The 15,565-nt window shown below is 43.6% G+C and overlaps 1 long non-coding RNA gene across 1 annotated transcript in view; it reads right to left on the bottom strand.

Moving 5' to 3' along the window:
• LOC143845072 (uncharacterized) overlaps positions 1-14,254 on the bottom strand; it is a 36,255-nt gene extending 22,001 nt beyond the window's left edge. Inside the window, exon 1 of the long non-coding RNA XR_013234273.1 lies at positions 14,188-14,254. This is a non-coding gene — a long non-coding RNA (uncharacterized LOC143845072). The remainder of the gene's footprint in view (positions 1-14,187) is intronic.
• Positions 14,255-15,565: the final 1,311 nt, after the last annotated feature.

The following is a 15,565-nucleotide window of genomic DNA, read 5'->3' as shown; positions in this document are numbered from 1 at the left end:
TATGAATTCTCTCCAGCTGCTACATTTGGAGAACTTTTAACATAATGGGGGGGGGAGCTGAAATCCTCTGCCTCCCACTCCAATCACTGCATGTCTTTGCTAGGAAAAGCTTTATCTATTTGGTTTCTGTCTTTCAGGCATCAAAAGCCTTGAGCTTCTCTGGCAAATGGTGGCAGTTTTAACAAGGAAAAACAACAGCAACATTCTATCAGCCGGGGTGCTCTAATAAGGAAGTGCATCTCGCTGACACAAAGTGATTGCTGGACTCTTATTTTGTCGCTGATACAAAGTGATCTTTCGGTAACTGATTAAAGAGGAAAAGCAGTTTACCACTTCCTGAAGTCCATATATTGTCTTCCAATCCACCACAGCTTAGGATAGCTAGATTTGGGTCCAGTAGCACCTTAGAGACTAAGATTTTGAGGATATAAACTTTAAAGTGTCAAAGTTCCCATCATCAGATATGAGTTGGAATGGTGTCCTTTTACCCCAGTGAGGGAAGGGAGGTCACAAAAAAGGAACTCTGGATGCAGAGGTACAGTGCCCATAGTAAGTAGCTTGATTAAAGCAGAAGGGATATGCTTAGCAGAAAATCAGCATTGGTAGTTGCAATGTATGGCTGTGAAAGTTGGACCATAAGGAAGGCCGAGCGTCAAAGAATTGAGGCTTTTGAACTCTGGTGCTGGAGAAGACTCCTGCAATTCCCTTGGACTACAAGGAGAACAAACTGGTCAGTCCTAGAGGAGATCAGCCCTGACTGCTCCTTAGAAGGCCAGATCCTGAAGATGAAACTCAAATACTTTGGCCACCTCATGAGAAGGAAGGACTCCCTGGAGAAGAGCCTAATGCTGGGAGCGATCGAGGGCAAAAGAAGAAGGGGACGACAGAGAATGAGGTGGCTGGATGGAGTCACTGAAACAGTTGGTGCGAGCTTAAATGGACTTTGGGGAATGGTAGAGGACAGGAAGGCCTGGAGGATCATTGTCCATGGGGTCGCGATGGGTCGGACACGACTTCGCACCTAACAACAAGAATTGAGATAAGATTCCTGTGTCCCTATTCAGCCCTTGGGACGTCCATTGTTCTGAACTTGTGAATGAACTCAAGATTCAGTTATCTCACATTGTACTCCCCCCTTGAATTTTCTGCTTTTGAACACTGACAGGTCAGTCATGGGATGATCTGGAAGGTTAAAATGTCCCCCTATGGATGTGGATTTTTTTTATCTTGGAGCTATGTCAATTTATTCTTTTACACTGAACTGAGCCGTTTGTCTGATGTAGAGAGTGGAAGGACACTGCTGACATTTGATAGCATAGACATTTCATGAAGATGAACAAGGGAACGAACATGAGATAGTGCGTCTGGAGTTGTTAGGTCCCGTGATTATGTTGTCAGATGGAAATATGAGGACAGAGTTGGCACCTTGGTTTGTTGCAAGCTGTGGTCCCTGAGTCTGTGTCCATATTAGGAAGGGCATCATTGTGGGTGAGATGTTGTTTAAGGATTAGGAGGCTGCCTGTGGGCCAGAAAAGGTTTGCCTTCCAACACCTCTGAAAGAAGAGTACCATTATCCAGCATAGGAGGGAGGTCGTTAATGATTCTTGAACCAATTTGAGTTCACAGCCATATATGACCACCAGTGGTGTTCTGCTGTTGTATTATTAGACCTCTGAAACTAGCTTATGATAGGATTGCTAATTTTCATATGACCCCTTGCAGCCATTGGATTTCCAGCAATTAACAGGCAGGAAAGCTGAGCTTTATGCTATGAAAACATCACCTGCTGACTTCTGGGCATCAAATCTCTGTTCAAGACATAGTAATGAGTTGGTCTGTTGTGTTTCTATCTGTTGGCTGCATTTGATGTGGTCGACCATGATCTCTTGGCCCACCAACTCACCAGGACAACCTTTCAGTGGCTACTCTACTTTCTTCGGAACCGAACACAGAAGGTCACAATGGGGGGAGAGCTTTCACGCCCCTTTCAACTCCCTTGTGGAGTTCCTCAAGGACCCATTCTCTTCCCTATGCTCTTCAACATCTTTATGTGCCCTCTGGCCCAGCTGGTCAAGAGCTGTGGGCGGGGTTGTCATCAATACACAGAAGACACCCAGCTCTTTCTCCTCATGGAAAGATGCCTAGACTCCCCCCCCCCCGATACAATTTCCAGATGTTTGGAAGCCATAGCTGGATGATTAGAGCAGAGTTGCCTGGGGGTTTTATCATTTTATTGTAACCCATCAGGAGATGCTGTGAGATAGCAGTGGGTAATAAATCCTAATATTAATAATGATAATAATAATTGGTGTTAAGAACTCTAACCACAGCTAAGTTTGCCAGCTCACTTCCAGGCAAGACTTAGAACAGTTTTGTAGCCTGCAAAAATTCAGTAAGGTGACTCATTTCTCAGCATGAAGACACAGGAATGACCATTTAACACACACACAAATGAAATCTATAACATAAAACAAACATGCCTGGAGATAAAAGCCCCTTTAATATGTAAAAATCTTGTCTGTTCTTCTCTTTTTCTGTTGAAGAGACTGGACATCTTTTTTTCTCCAGGCAGTTGGCAACCCTAGCTGATAATCCTAACCACAGTATAATTGTGACTGCCATCTGTGCAAATGTGTACACCACCGGTGAGGAAATAGAAGCTTGTGTGTATTGCTGCAGGGGGTCTCAAAACAGAATAAAGAAAACGCTGAAATTAACCCAAGTCAATTTCCTGACTGAAATTGGTTAGGGCTCCTTGTTTATTTTTGGCTTGCTGCTTATCTCTTGATAGCAACCAGGCAGCCTTTGAAAATTGTCCTCTCCAGGTGGCTGGAATTGGCTTCTATGAGTTGTCTCCATGAAACCTGACAAATCTGTCAAATGGTCTTTGCAGCTGGTACATTTGGGCCAGGATCCCACTTGGTTGAAGGTCACAGCAACTGCTTGGGGGCTGGGACTGGGGGGGGGGGGGGAGAGATAACCTTGAGGACATCTTCCATTTACCTAGAAATAAACAAGATCCTCCTCACCCTCAACACGCCGTAACCTGATAGCGAGTGATATGTACTTAAACTCAGCATTCGTTCCATGGAAATTAAAGCGTGCATAACTGTGTATGGGATTGTGACCACAAGCTTTAATTACAGCAGGATTAAATAGCAGGTTACATAATTCCAAAGGAGCAGTTCCTGTTGGAGGGGTTAGGGTTGCCTCCACCCACCCTTTTTATTTTACCAGCCCTGCTCATGTTTTTTAACCCAAAACTGATCGATATGAATTTCTCTCTCTCTCTCTCTCTCTCTCTCTCTCTCTCTCTCTCTCTCTCTCTCTCTCTCTCTCTCTCTCTCTTCCCTCACTCCCTCTCTCTTTTTCTTTCTTTCTTTCTTTCTTTCTTTCTTTCTTTCTTTCTTTCTTTCTTTCTAGTTTTAATTCTTATATACCCCCATAACAGCATTAGAAACTAAAATTTACATTATTGAATTCCCTCCCCCCCCACACACACACAAATATTATATTAGGACATAAAATATTTTATACTACCGCTACTCCTACTGCCTTATTACTGATGTGAAATCATATGCAGATTTACAATGATCCAAACATGAGAAACTGCGTCATTATTGACTGTGATTGGTAGCAATTACACTGTCAGTAATACCACTAAATGCTTGTAAACCAAAGGGCAGGATTCCTGGATTTAAGCAAACATCTTTGTATAAGCTGCCTTCGTTTTTTTCTGTCTGGATCTTTATCTCCTGCTTAATCTTCTGGAGGAAGTTAAACTTTTCTACTGTTTATTCTCATGCCAGGAACAGTTTCGCCTACATTTCTGGGGTTGTAAAGGCACGATATATGGGCCACTAAAAATGTGAGTGTGGTAGGCCTTGCTGCTCTACTAGACAGGAATCCTTACAAAAGAACAATTGCATGTGCATAGTCCTACTTGATCACATCAGGAATTCTGTGGGGTGTAGTGGTTAGGAACGACAGCTTCTAATATGGCAATGGACTCTAATCTGGAGAACTGGGTTTGATTCCCTGCTCCTCCAGATGCACCCAGCTGGGTGACCTTGGGCTCATCACCACCCTGATAATGCTATTCTGATGAAGCAGTCCTGTCAGGGCTCTCTCAGCCTCACCCACCTCACAGGGTGTCTGTTGTAGAGAGAGGAAGGGAAGGCAGTTGTAAACTGCTTTGAGACTCCTTCAGGCTGTGAAAGGTGGGTATAAAAACCAACTCTTCTTCTTCTTCAGTGAGGAATCCTGTTTTCCTGCCCAACAGCCTGCAGAAACTGTGTTAACTTCCTCATTAGGTGATTATATGTGTCGTGTTTTACACTCTTTTCACTGCCTTGTTTTCTGTTTACTATGTGCCTCATTCTGTTTCATAAAGGGCAAAGGATTATACATTTTAAAAAGACAAACAAAGTTATCTCTGGGAGTTCCCAGGCCAGCTTGCAGGTACGCCTGGTTTATGATGGACAGGGTGGCTGTATCTCTCTAATTTTCCTCTGCCATAAAGCTACCTAAAAGGAGGAGAGAGGATGTGGGGGAAAGAAGGCATGACATCTTACCACCACCACCCCTGTCTCTATCAGGGACTCTGTGAGTAACTCCATAACACCAAACAGGTTTTAGAATTCCCCCCTCCCCAGTAAATGAAGAATCTCTCCTTACAATTTCAAAAAAACATGCCCTGCATGAAACTGACAAATAAGTAGAGGCCAACCATGCCATACAATATGGGCAGTGCAGGAGGGGGTCTCCAAAGGGCTGAAAAAGAGGAAAATCTGAGGAAATCTTTTTGCTTTTTAATTACCTTTGTCTTGTGAGCGAAGCAAGATGAAAAACCAGAACAAAATTACTCTCACAAAATATTGTCAGAAAGCAAAGGGAAAGGAGGAAAATCAAGCCCAATACATATCTGGAGGGGAAAAAATGGGGTAAAATGTGGAATGGAAAGATCCTGAAGGGAATACACTGAAAAACCAAAGGAAAACACCAGTGTATAAAAGGCTAGGGTCAGAAAAGAAGAGTCACAGAGAAAAGCCTGACACTACTGTCACAATTTGTGGACTTTTTTTTAAAGTAGATTCTTTGTTATCTAAGATAATTTCCCAAAATTTCAGAGGGATTTTTCTTACTAGCATGTGAAAAGGACAGAGGGCCAGGGCCCCTGAGAGTCACCACAGCCTCAAGATTTCCTCTAGCCTACCCAGACCCAGAACAAATGTCATATGATGGCTAACTGTGTGAACTTCCAAGGATAATCAGGGCTGCTGGAATTCTGTCCCTCATGAGGGCTCTGTTAGGGACAGTAGTTTCTGCTGGCAGATTCAAGGCTTAAGGCAGCATTATTGAGACACAGAGAAATGCCAGAAGTGGTGCTATCATGCACAATACGGTTGGGAACCATAGCTGTTTACATGCCCCTCCAGGCCCCTCATTGGCCATTCTGGGAGGGGACAGATCAGCATGACCATATATGGTCATATCACCCAATAAATGTTTAACATTTTCGGCCTTGGCCCCAACCTGGGGGAGCAAAGGGCCCTGCCAGAGCTGTCAAAGTTCTGCAGGGCCTACAAGACAGAGCTCTTCCACCAGGCGTTTGGTTGAGGCCAGGGAAAGGGAGCCAGGAGTTTCAATCTGGGGTCCCAACCTGTGACTGGTTGCTATGGAAGATCTCACCACATGAGAACTGTGGTAGGCAATGATGGTTGGAGCGGTGAAGCTATGGGGTTCTTTTGTGCTGTTTCCGCCATATTGCTGTTGCTGTTGTTTTAATATTGGATTGTTTTAACTAGGGCTGGAGATGTTTTATTGTTGATATTTATTCTTGTTTTTATTGTTTTATTGTGAGCCACCTTGGGCCGGCAGTTGCCAGGAGAAGTGTGGTATAAAAATAAATAAATAAATAATATTTATATAAATAAATAACACACACACACAATTAATTAATTCCCACCTATTCAGAAAACTCTTCTAGGGTTGTCAAGAAACCCCAAGATTTCACAAGACCCTGGCTGAGAAGGCCTGCCCTAAGGTGTAAAGGGAAAAAAACCTTAGGTGCTTGTTTAAAAAAAGAAAAGAAAAAGGAAGTTTTAAATGCTTAACAGTACTGAAGGGTGGGAGGAGCACTAAATATTCAGTAAAGTAAATGAAGAATCTCTCCTAGCAATTCCCAAAATGTTCCCAGCATGAAACTGTCATAAAGAAAAATCAACCATGGGGCATGCACATACAAAATCAATGCTGTGATACTAACCCACCTCCCCCCCCCCCCATTATTTTGCAGAACACATACTCTGTGATTCCCAAGAGAAAATCAAATTTTAAAATAAGGTACAGAGTGCAGGCACACAATTTGAATTAAAGGAATGCCGACTCTAATTCAGTTATAATCAAAAGTAAGGTGTGCATGCAGAAATACTCCCTATTTCAAATCCAAGAGCTGATGAGATCAGCCTAGCCTGGACTATCTGGGTCAGAGCAGTCAGATGATATGAGACTTAAAAACAGGGGTAAAAGCAGATTTTAAGCAACCTTTTAAGTCATGTGTTAAAAAAACAACAACTCCTTATGCCCATGTAGGATGGTAGAATTGCTTGCAAGCAAAGAATAACTAGATTTCAGGTTGCGTCAAGCTATAGGTCATGAAAGCAAGAGGTAATAAAACAATTAAACTCCACAGCAGTAGTTTTTCCTGAAAGCCTTTAAATTACGTTTCTGGATGGAAGAGTAGCAGAAATCATTTTAAAGTCATTGTTTGCAGGAGATGAATTTTCGATGTTGCACACACTTTGCTAATTTCCATTAGCCTCCAGAGGTCACCATACCTCCCTTCATCAGCTGAATTTGGGCTAATGAACAAATTTAGAGTCCAGTGGCACCTTTAAGACCAATACAGTTTTATTCAAGGCATGCACACACACTTCCTCAGATACAATGTCAGGGAATGGAATGGAAGTAATCAGTTCATACCTATAGGCAAAGTGCAAGAGTAAATTTACATACAGTATAATGAACATGGTTAACAAATTCCAGGGATAAATAGGAAAAAAAACAGCAATTTGGATTTGTTTGCATTCACTTGAGATTGAATTCCATGGGAAACATTTTGTGTACAGGCTAATGCTGCACAGAGAGCAGCAAAGGATCCAATTTTAAAAGCAGGCTGGCTGGAAGACATTTTGCACAAATAATTTTTGTCAACTACTCAGCACTGTGATCTACACTGAGCCAAAGACAGGGAATAAAGGACATCTTCCCCTGTAATAACACACAGTCCACAAATACGGATATGGAGATATGGAGATATGACACATCTTTCTGTTAAGATGTAAGCTCATTGGTTCTCTAAAAATGTAGTGCCTACACACACAGTAATCCCCAAACCTACTGGGCAATATTGAAGATTTGAAAGCTCAGCCTTGGTTCCCAAGGATTAAGCTTTGGAAAGGCGGATTTAAACAATGGACTTTGTTCAGTACAACCCCAAAGTCTGATTTCAGTGTTTTGTCAAACAGGACACGGATACGTGTGCGTTGCTGAAAACAATTTACACTGGAAGCCACATGGCAAACAAGATTGTCAGCTTTTCTTTGTGGCACTATTGCTTTAACAACAACCTTCATCACAAAAAGATGTCACGATTTTATTTTTCCTGGCTGGGAACTATGGTGAATGTTTGACAGGCTAAATATCTGTGAATGAGGCTTCTGTTAAATGATACAGGAGCAGGGTGTGTTGGAGCGGGGGAGATGAAAATATGCAGCACCTTTGAGGAGCAGAGGGGGAACACCCAGAAGCTACAGCAGGAAGGGTAAAAGTGGTCTTGAATCCTAATCAGGATTTTAAAGTGTCTCTGCTGGAGGCACCTGGAGACATAATACCAACATCCAGACCCAGTTTTGCCCTTTCCACAAAAATGTGGAAGAAGAAAAGTAGATTTCTACACCACACTTTTATTTACTTTAAAGGTAAGGTAAAGGTATCCCCTGTGCAAGCAGCGGGTCATGTCTGACCCTTGGGGTGACGCCCTCTAGCGTTTTCATGGCAGACTCAATACGGGGTGGTTTGCCAGTGCCTTCCCCAGTCATCACCGTTTACCCCCCAGCAAGCTGGGTACTCATTTTACCGACCTCGGAAGGATGGAAGGCTGAGTCAACCTTGAGCCGGCTGCTGGGATCGAACTCCCAGACTCATGGGCAGAGCTTCAGACAACATTTCTGCTGCCTTACCTCCCTGCGCCACAAGAGGCTCTTACCTCTTATTTACTTTAAGGAGTCTCAAAGTGGCATACAGTCACAATCACATTCCATTTCTCTCCCCACAACAAGCACCTTGTGAGGTAGATTTTGATTTCATAATTTTTTTTCTCCTTTTGGATTCAGATAATAGATCCAACATGAAGTATAGAACTGTAGCATGGGGGCGGGGGGTGCTCAAAATTTTCAGCTTGCTAGACAAGTCATCTTTTGTAGCCCGATGGCTAGATTCCCACATGACAGGTGCCAGTGGACTCTATTCAGGTTTGAGCAGTAATTCTCTGATCCAAAACCAGGGGGTCGTTCATTTTGGCTGCCTGATCATTTCTGTCACCCAAGGTGAAAACCAGCAGATATTTGTGAGTCCGAGAAGCTATTCAGAGGGACATTTGGAGGATTTTATTTTAAAAGTTCTTTATGTGGTCTGATTATATGTTTGCTGTGATTGCTACTCAACCTGAGCCTTCGGTCCACAAATTAAAGGACATAAATAAACGGCCGAATTTCAGGGGCCATTAGCAGTGCTGAACAGCCAGTGCGGATCAAGTGCTGGACTTGGCTCTCAGAAGTGACCTTGGATCAGTTCCCAGAACAAGACTGAGAAAGACAATTCACAGGATCATTATGAGGATAATATTACAAAGGGTCCATTGCCCTCAATCCCTTCTTTTATTGTGATGTTTTAACCCTGCTTTCCTTATCGGTGTGGGTCCAAGCAATATACAACATCATTCTTGCCTCTTCCGTTTTAGCCTCACAACAACATCCCTGTGAGGTAGGTTAGACTGAGGGCCATTTCGCACGGCTTCAAAATAGCACAATGGTTGCTAATTGGAAACGCTACTAATTTGCCATAACCCACGACGTCGTAGACAATCTGCAACAATCCTGAAACCGACCCGCAAAAAGCGCTTCATTGTAGCGCTTTCGGGGGAATCCAGAAAAGTGGATTCACCCTCCGGATAGCGATACACTCCTGCAACCAATCTGCAACAGTAGCGCTAAAGACCTGTGCGTTACCATTGTTGCTGGTTCTTCAAAGTCCCTCCCCCTGGCTCTCTCCTCCAAACTTCCGGCGAAGCGATCGCCATTTTTTTTTCTCCGAGCGAGCGGGGATAAACGCACCAGCGAGCCTCTTTCTGTTTAGAGGCTTCCCTGGCTTCAGTCCTTCACCTTTAGTCACTAAGCACAAACCACATAAAAGCCCATTTGCTGAAATAAAGTCCCTTTATTTTTTACACATAAATCCAGCCGAAAATCGGGCCCGTGAGAGGGGGGGGGGATTTTTTTTTTATCACTCGAGGCAGCGTGCAAACGATCATACAATCAAACGACAGCTCACGTTAGGCAGCTGGATGGGTCTCTCCGTAGCAACGAATCTACCTAGATTCGTTGCTATGGGTCGGTTTTTTTTTTAAAAAAACCTTTCTTAAAGGGAAAGGGGCTGTTTGGGAGCATGCTAACGGCTGCCCATTGGCTGCTTGACGGCCAGGGGCGGGACGAGCTTGGCAATAGCGCTTCCTTTCTAGCGATTTCTGCCGAGACCGGAAGCCTGTGGGAAACGCTAAAAAACGCAACTGATTCCACTACAAAGGCAGGTATGCATAACGACGAATTCCACTATTTTAAATGGCGATTTTTCATTCCGCAAACAATTTGCAACAAAGATCCCCGTGCGAAAAGGCCCTGAGAATGACTGACACAAGGCAACCCAGCAAGTTTCCATGGAATTGCAAGGAGTCAAACCGGGAACTCCCAGATGCTAGACCTACCAGTATAGCCTGCCTCCTTAGAGGAAGAGGATATTCAGCATCCAGGGCAAGAATGCGTACACTCATCAGCACACTGAGTAACAGACTAGAAAGTTGCTATTCTTTGCCTCAAAATGTTTCAAATGAAGGTGTGACCCTATCACACTTGGGAGCAACAGAGACTCAGAATTTATTGATTTACTTCATTTGTACTCCCCTTTCTCCCCAGTGGGGACCCGAAGTCGTTTACATAATTCCCCTCTCTCCTATTTTATTTTCACAATAGCTCCTTGAGGTAGGTTAGACTGAGAGCGTGTGACAGGCTCAACATCACCGAGCAAGCTTTTGTGGCACGAGTTGGGATTTGAACCGGTAGCCTTCCAGATACCAGTCTGATACACTGTACCACTGGCTCACAGGTAAGCTGCAACAGAAAGTAACTTTCTTTAGTGACCCTACTTCATTTTGTTGGCCGGTTTATTACTAGTCTGTGAGCAGCTCAAGCCCACTTGGATTGGATCTTTTCATCTTCATTATTGATCTCATTCTCCTTTGTGCTCTGCATAGCAATGTAATGTTTCTTGTACTGTGTGGACCCAAGCAATAGACAACTTCATTCTTAACATCATCCATTTTAAGATAAGTTCAAGAATGTATATTGAAGTGTTTAGGAAACACTTAAACAAAAGATAAAGATCTTGACCCATGGCTGGAAGACCACTGCCAAGTGAAGAGGTAGGGGCTTTCCGCACTCCTTCAAAATTGCACAATGGTTGCCAATTGAAATCGCTACTGATTTGCCGTTATGCACAACGTCGTTGACAATCTGCCACACATCTGAAACCGATCCGCAAAAAGCGCTTCCTTGTAGCGCTTTCAGGGAAATCCCAAAAAGTGGATTCACCCTCCGGAAAGCGCTACACTACTGCAACCAATCTGCAACACTAGCGGGAAAGTTCTGTGCGTTACCATTGTTGCGGTTTCTGCAAAGTCCCTCCCCCTGGCTCTCTCCTCTGATCTTCCGGCGAAGCAATCGCCATTTTTTTTTCTCCGAGCGAGCGGAAATCAACGCACCGGCGAGCCTCCGTTTAGCCAGTAAGGCTTCCCCGTCTGCAGTCCCTCTGTTTACAGTCACTAAGCACAAGCAACACAGAAGCCCATTTGCTGATTTATTTTCCCTTTATTTTTCACACTGTTTTCGGCCAAAAATCGTGCCCGTGACGGGGGGGGGTTCACTCGGGGGGAGCGTGGCAACGATGAAACGGCAGCTCAAACACCACCTGCTAGCTGGATGGGTCTCTCTGTAGCAACGAATCAACGCATATTCGTTGCAACGGGTGTGTTTTTTTTAAACCTTTCTTAAAGGGAAAGGGGCTGTTTGGGAGCATGCTAACGGCCGCCCATTGGCTGCTTGAGGGCCAGGGGCGGGACGAGCTTGGCAATAGTGCTTCCTGGCTAGCGATTTTTGCCGAGACCAGAAGCCTGTGGGAAACGATAGAAACGCAACTGGATTCCACTACAAAGGCAGGTATACATAACAACAAATTCCACTGTTTTAAATGGCGATTTTTCGTTCAGCAAACAATTTGCTACATGGATCCCGGTGCGGAAAGCCCCGTAGTTTGGGGCAGAGGTCCTCTCCAGACCTCCCAATGGCAGATAGGTTTGCCAACACTTCCTCCAGTGAAAGCATCACCCCCTTCCATAGATCAGCTGGCTGGCAGGGGGATCCCCATTCATTCATTCATTCATTCATTCATTCGATTTACTGCCCCTTATTGTGATGACTCAGGGCAGTGAACATGGAACCAATAGGGAGCGGAAATGTACACTGTAACATTTACCATCAGATGAGTCCCAACTGTATATGTGCATTTTAAATTATTTGACCACTGAGGAAGACCCTTAAGATCGAAATGCACCTAGTCTTAGTTCCTCCTATGTGCCATGTGTTATTACTGATTATAATATACAGTTTATAATGAAGATTTAGAGCCTATTGTGGCGCAGAGTGGTAAGGCAGCAGAAATGTCTGAAGCGGTCTGCCCATGAGGCTGGGAGTTCGATCCCAGCAGCCGGCTCAAGGTTGACTCAGCCTTCCATCTTTCCAAGGTCGGTAAAATGAGTACCCAGCTTGCTGGGGGGTAAACGGTAATGACTGGGGAAGGCACTGGCAAACCATCCCGTACTGAGTCTGCCATGAAAACACTAGAGGGCGTCACCCCAAGGGTCAAACATGACTCGGTGCTTGCACAGGGGATACCTTTACCTTTACCTTTAATGAAGATTTAATTTTTATTATGTGCACCTGATTATAATAAATATTTGCAATTTAAACACAAACTTTTTTGCAGCTCAACCTTTAGGTTCCTAACTTGTCCAGTCGAGTTAGGTCTTTGTTTTCCTTTTTGTTTTTTTTTATTTTGTTTTTCCTGCCAATTTTTCCTCTTGTAATTACAGTTTCTTCTTGGGTACATAATGTCTTCACTGAAGCATAGAAATCATCCATGTTGCAACCAATCTTCTGATAACTCAGCTGGATTCTAAAATTTTAAATATAATTTCCCTATAAGGTACCCATAAGAAATGCAGATGTACTCTGTTTCTTTGCCGGTTTGCTCTCTGATCAAGGACCTCTTACTGAGACCCCCTAAAACAGCCTTTCTCAACTTTGTTATCATTGAGAAACCCCTGGAACATTCTTCAGGCTTCAAACTTCAGAAGTGGCACGATCATGCAGAATATGGTTGGGAAGCATAGTTGAGTACATGCTCAATAGGACTCCTCCCCTTCCAACCCCCTCCAGACCCATCACTGGCCATTTTGGGAGGGAAGCAAATCAACATGACCATGTATGGTCATATCACACAGTAAGTGTTTAACACATTTTTAAATATATATACCAAATTATTTAACTCCCACCCATTCAGGACACTCCTCCAGGGCTGCCAAGAAACCTGAAGGTTTCACAAAACCATAGTTGAGAAAGCCTTAAGGCCAATGTAAACATTTGTTCAAATGCCAAGAAGTCACCAAGAAGATTGCAATGACTTTTTCCTTTCCTTAAAAAGTGACTGTTGACATTGGTTGGGTCCATGCATATAATCTCCAAATAAATATTTGAAGTCTTAAATTACCAAGGAACAAAGCAGATCTAAAGTAATGCATCTCTTCTGGAAAAGAAGCATGTAGGCATATACAAGTAAGCTCTTGAAGCAAAACCTTCCCAACAACATACATGATCGAGTGGTAAAATGGCAAGGCTGGACTCTGAAAAAGGGGGACCTTGGCCCCCCTTATGAACTTAGGCAGATTGTGAGTGGGTGAGCAGGTAGTTGTGAGTTCCTGCACTGTGGACGATGACCGTGGGGCCACTCCGTCACAGCTGCTCCCAGCTGCACATTGAGGAAGGGCATGTAGGCAGTTAGGGGTACTGGCAGAAACACACTCAGCAATGTATTATTCTTATTCTTATTCTTATTCTTATTATTTAGATTTCTTGCCCACCACTCCCAAATGGCTCATGGCGGGTCACAAAATGTTGGTATAAAAATCCCAATAAAATTCCCTTAAAACCACAGACATAAAAAGACACAATAGAAACAAGAAAACCCATATGAATCCCAATTCTACCCAACAAGGGAGAGGAAAAGGGGGCAGGTGAAGCCCAAGGCCACCAATCTCATAATGACAGTATCTATTAGTCCTGAGAGGGTCATGTACACTGGCCAGGGTGCTGCAGGCCATTGAGCACAGGGAGGGCTTGCAATTGGGTAAATAATGCGTGAGCATGTGGGGGCCATGCAGGCAGGGGATGGAAAGGAAGGCAGGAGGGAGCCTTCGTAGTGGGTTGACGGGTACCCAGGGGCCCTCCTAATCTTGAAATGGGTCCTGAAAGAGGCTGAAGACTATGAGTGAATTCCTCACAAGGGTCTGGTGATTTGGAGCCCTGTACCAACTCCATAAACTCTGTATCTCCTGCTCAATTTTTTTTTAATTGTTTTTTTATCATTGTGGTGCTTTTGGGGGGGGCAGGATTCTAAAGCTGATTTGCAGTATGCAAAGTTACAGTCTAAACAAAAGGAGTTATTGTATATTAGAAGATGAGGTTTCTATAAATATTTTCTCCTACCAGATTTAGATCCACTTTCCATTTATATACTTACCTCAACCAAGAAAGATTGAGGTGTGTAGCCATGTTGATCTGAAGCAGCAGAACGAAGTTTGAGTCCATGGGTACCTTAATATTGCAGAAGAACCAAGATCAAAGATAGACCTTGCTTTCCCTTGAGCACTTTCATGTTGCGATGTCCTATCATTATCACAAAGCAAAACCTTCAGGGCCTGACTTTGGAACGTTAAATAACCTGAAATCCAAACTGGAAGATGAGTTTCTTTTTTCACCTATTTGGGCATAAGGAGGAGGGTTGTCTTGTTGTAGGTTTTCTTGGAGAATCTCCAAGATCCTTTTTCTTTCATCAGTCTGACCTTCCAGTTTAGATTAGGCATATTTACACCCTACTGTTTGGGCAATCAATGACTTACAGTTGAAATCCGGCCCCAATAGAGACTACAAGTCCATGGGTACTACATTTGTATGGCTGGGAGAGAACAAATTGTGTGTATTCTTGTTTCTCATTCTTCTAACTTCATCCCCCCTCCTTTTCTTGTACTACACTTGCAATAACCTGCCTGTTCAACTTTCTGTCCTTTATTATACACTTAAGCAAACCTGACATTTAAGTTGGTTCCTTCTGGTTAGTAACTGGCTGTATATAACTCTGTGTGGAAAATTCCAAATGTTAGATCGTTCATAACAACGTAAGGAAGACTATAATTTTAATGCGTCAAGAACAGGGTTGAACTTTCAGCACTGATTTCATCTTTAGATTGATTTTACTCAACTTTAAATGTTGCATTGGATAACCTTTTTATTTAAGGGAATGAAATATCTGTGCTTTAAATTGAGGCGATTAATCTGGAACAGTTCTGTTTTTTTCCATTTATAACCTACCTTTCTTCCACCATGGAACTCAATGGGATATGCATAAGGTATGCTAGAGGTCCATGAGCTTGATGGTTCCCCCTGGTCATTGGCAGGGAGTGGGGGTAGGGTTGCTGCCAGCTGCAAGTTGGGAGACCCTTGGAGATTTGGAAGCAGAGCCCAGGGAGGACGGGGATCACAGTAGGGTGCAATGCCATAGAGTCCACCCTGCAAAACAGTCCTTTTCTCCAAGGGAACTGATCTCTGAAGTTTGAAGATAAGCTGTAATTCCAGCAAGTCCCCAGGTCCCACCTGGAGGAGGCATCCCTAGGCCTATTCCATTTAGACATGGAGCAGAATATGGCTGAAAAGCATAGCTGTATAAATGACCACCCAGGGCCCCTCCCCTTCCCACCCCTCCAGATCCATCATGTTGTGATGGGAGGGGGGTCAACTTGACCATATATGGTCATATCACCTGATAATTAATTTTTCATATATTTAAAAATGTATTAAATATTTAACTTCCACCCAGGCTCATCAAGAAACCCCGGGGTTTC

This window comes from Paroedura picta, chromosome 9, assembly GCF_049243985.1.
Source record: "Paroedura picta isolate Pp20150507F chromosome 9, Ppicta_v3.0, whole genome shotgun sequence".
Classification (NCBI taxonomy): Eukaryota; Metazoa; Chordata; class Lepidosauria; order Squamata; family Gekkonidae; genus Paroedura; species Paroedura picta.
This window is presented reverse-complemented; position numbering and strand designations above follow the sequence as displayed.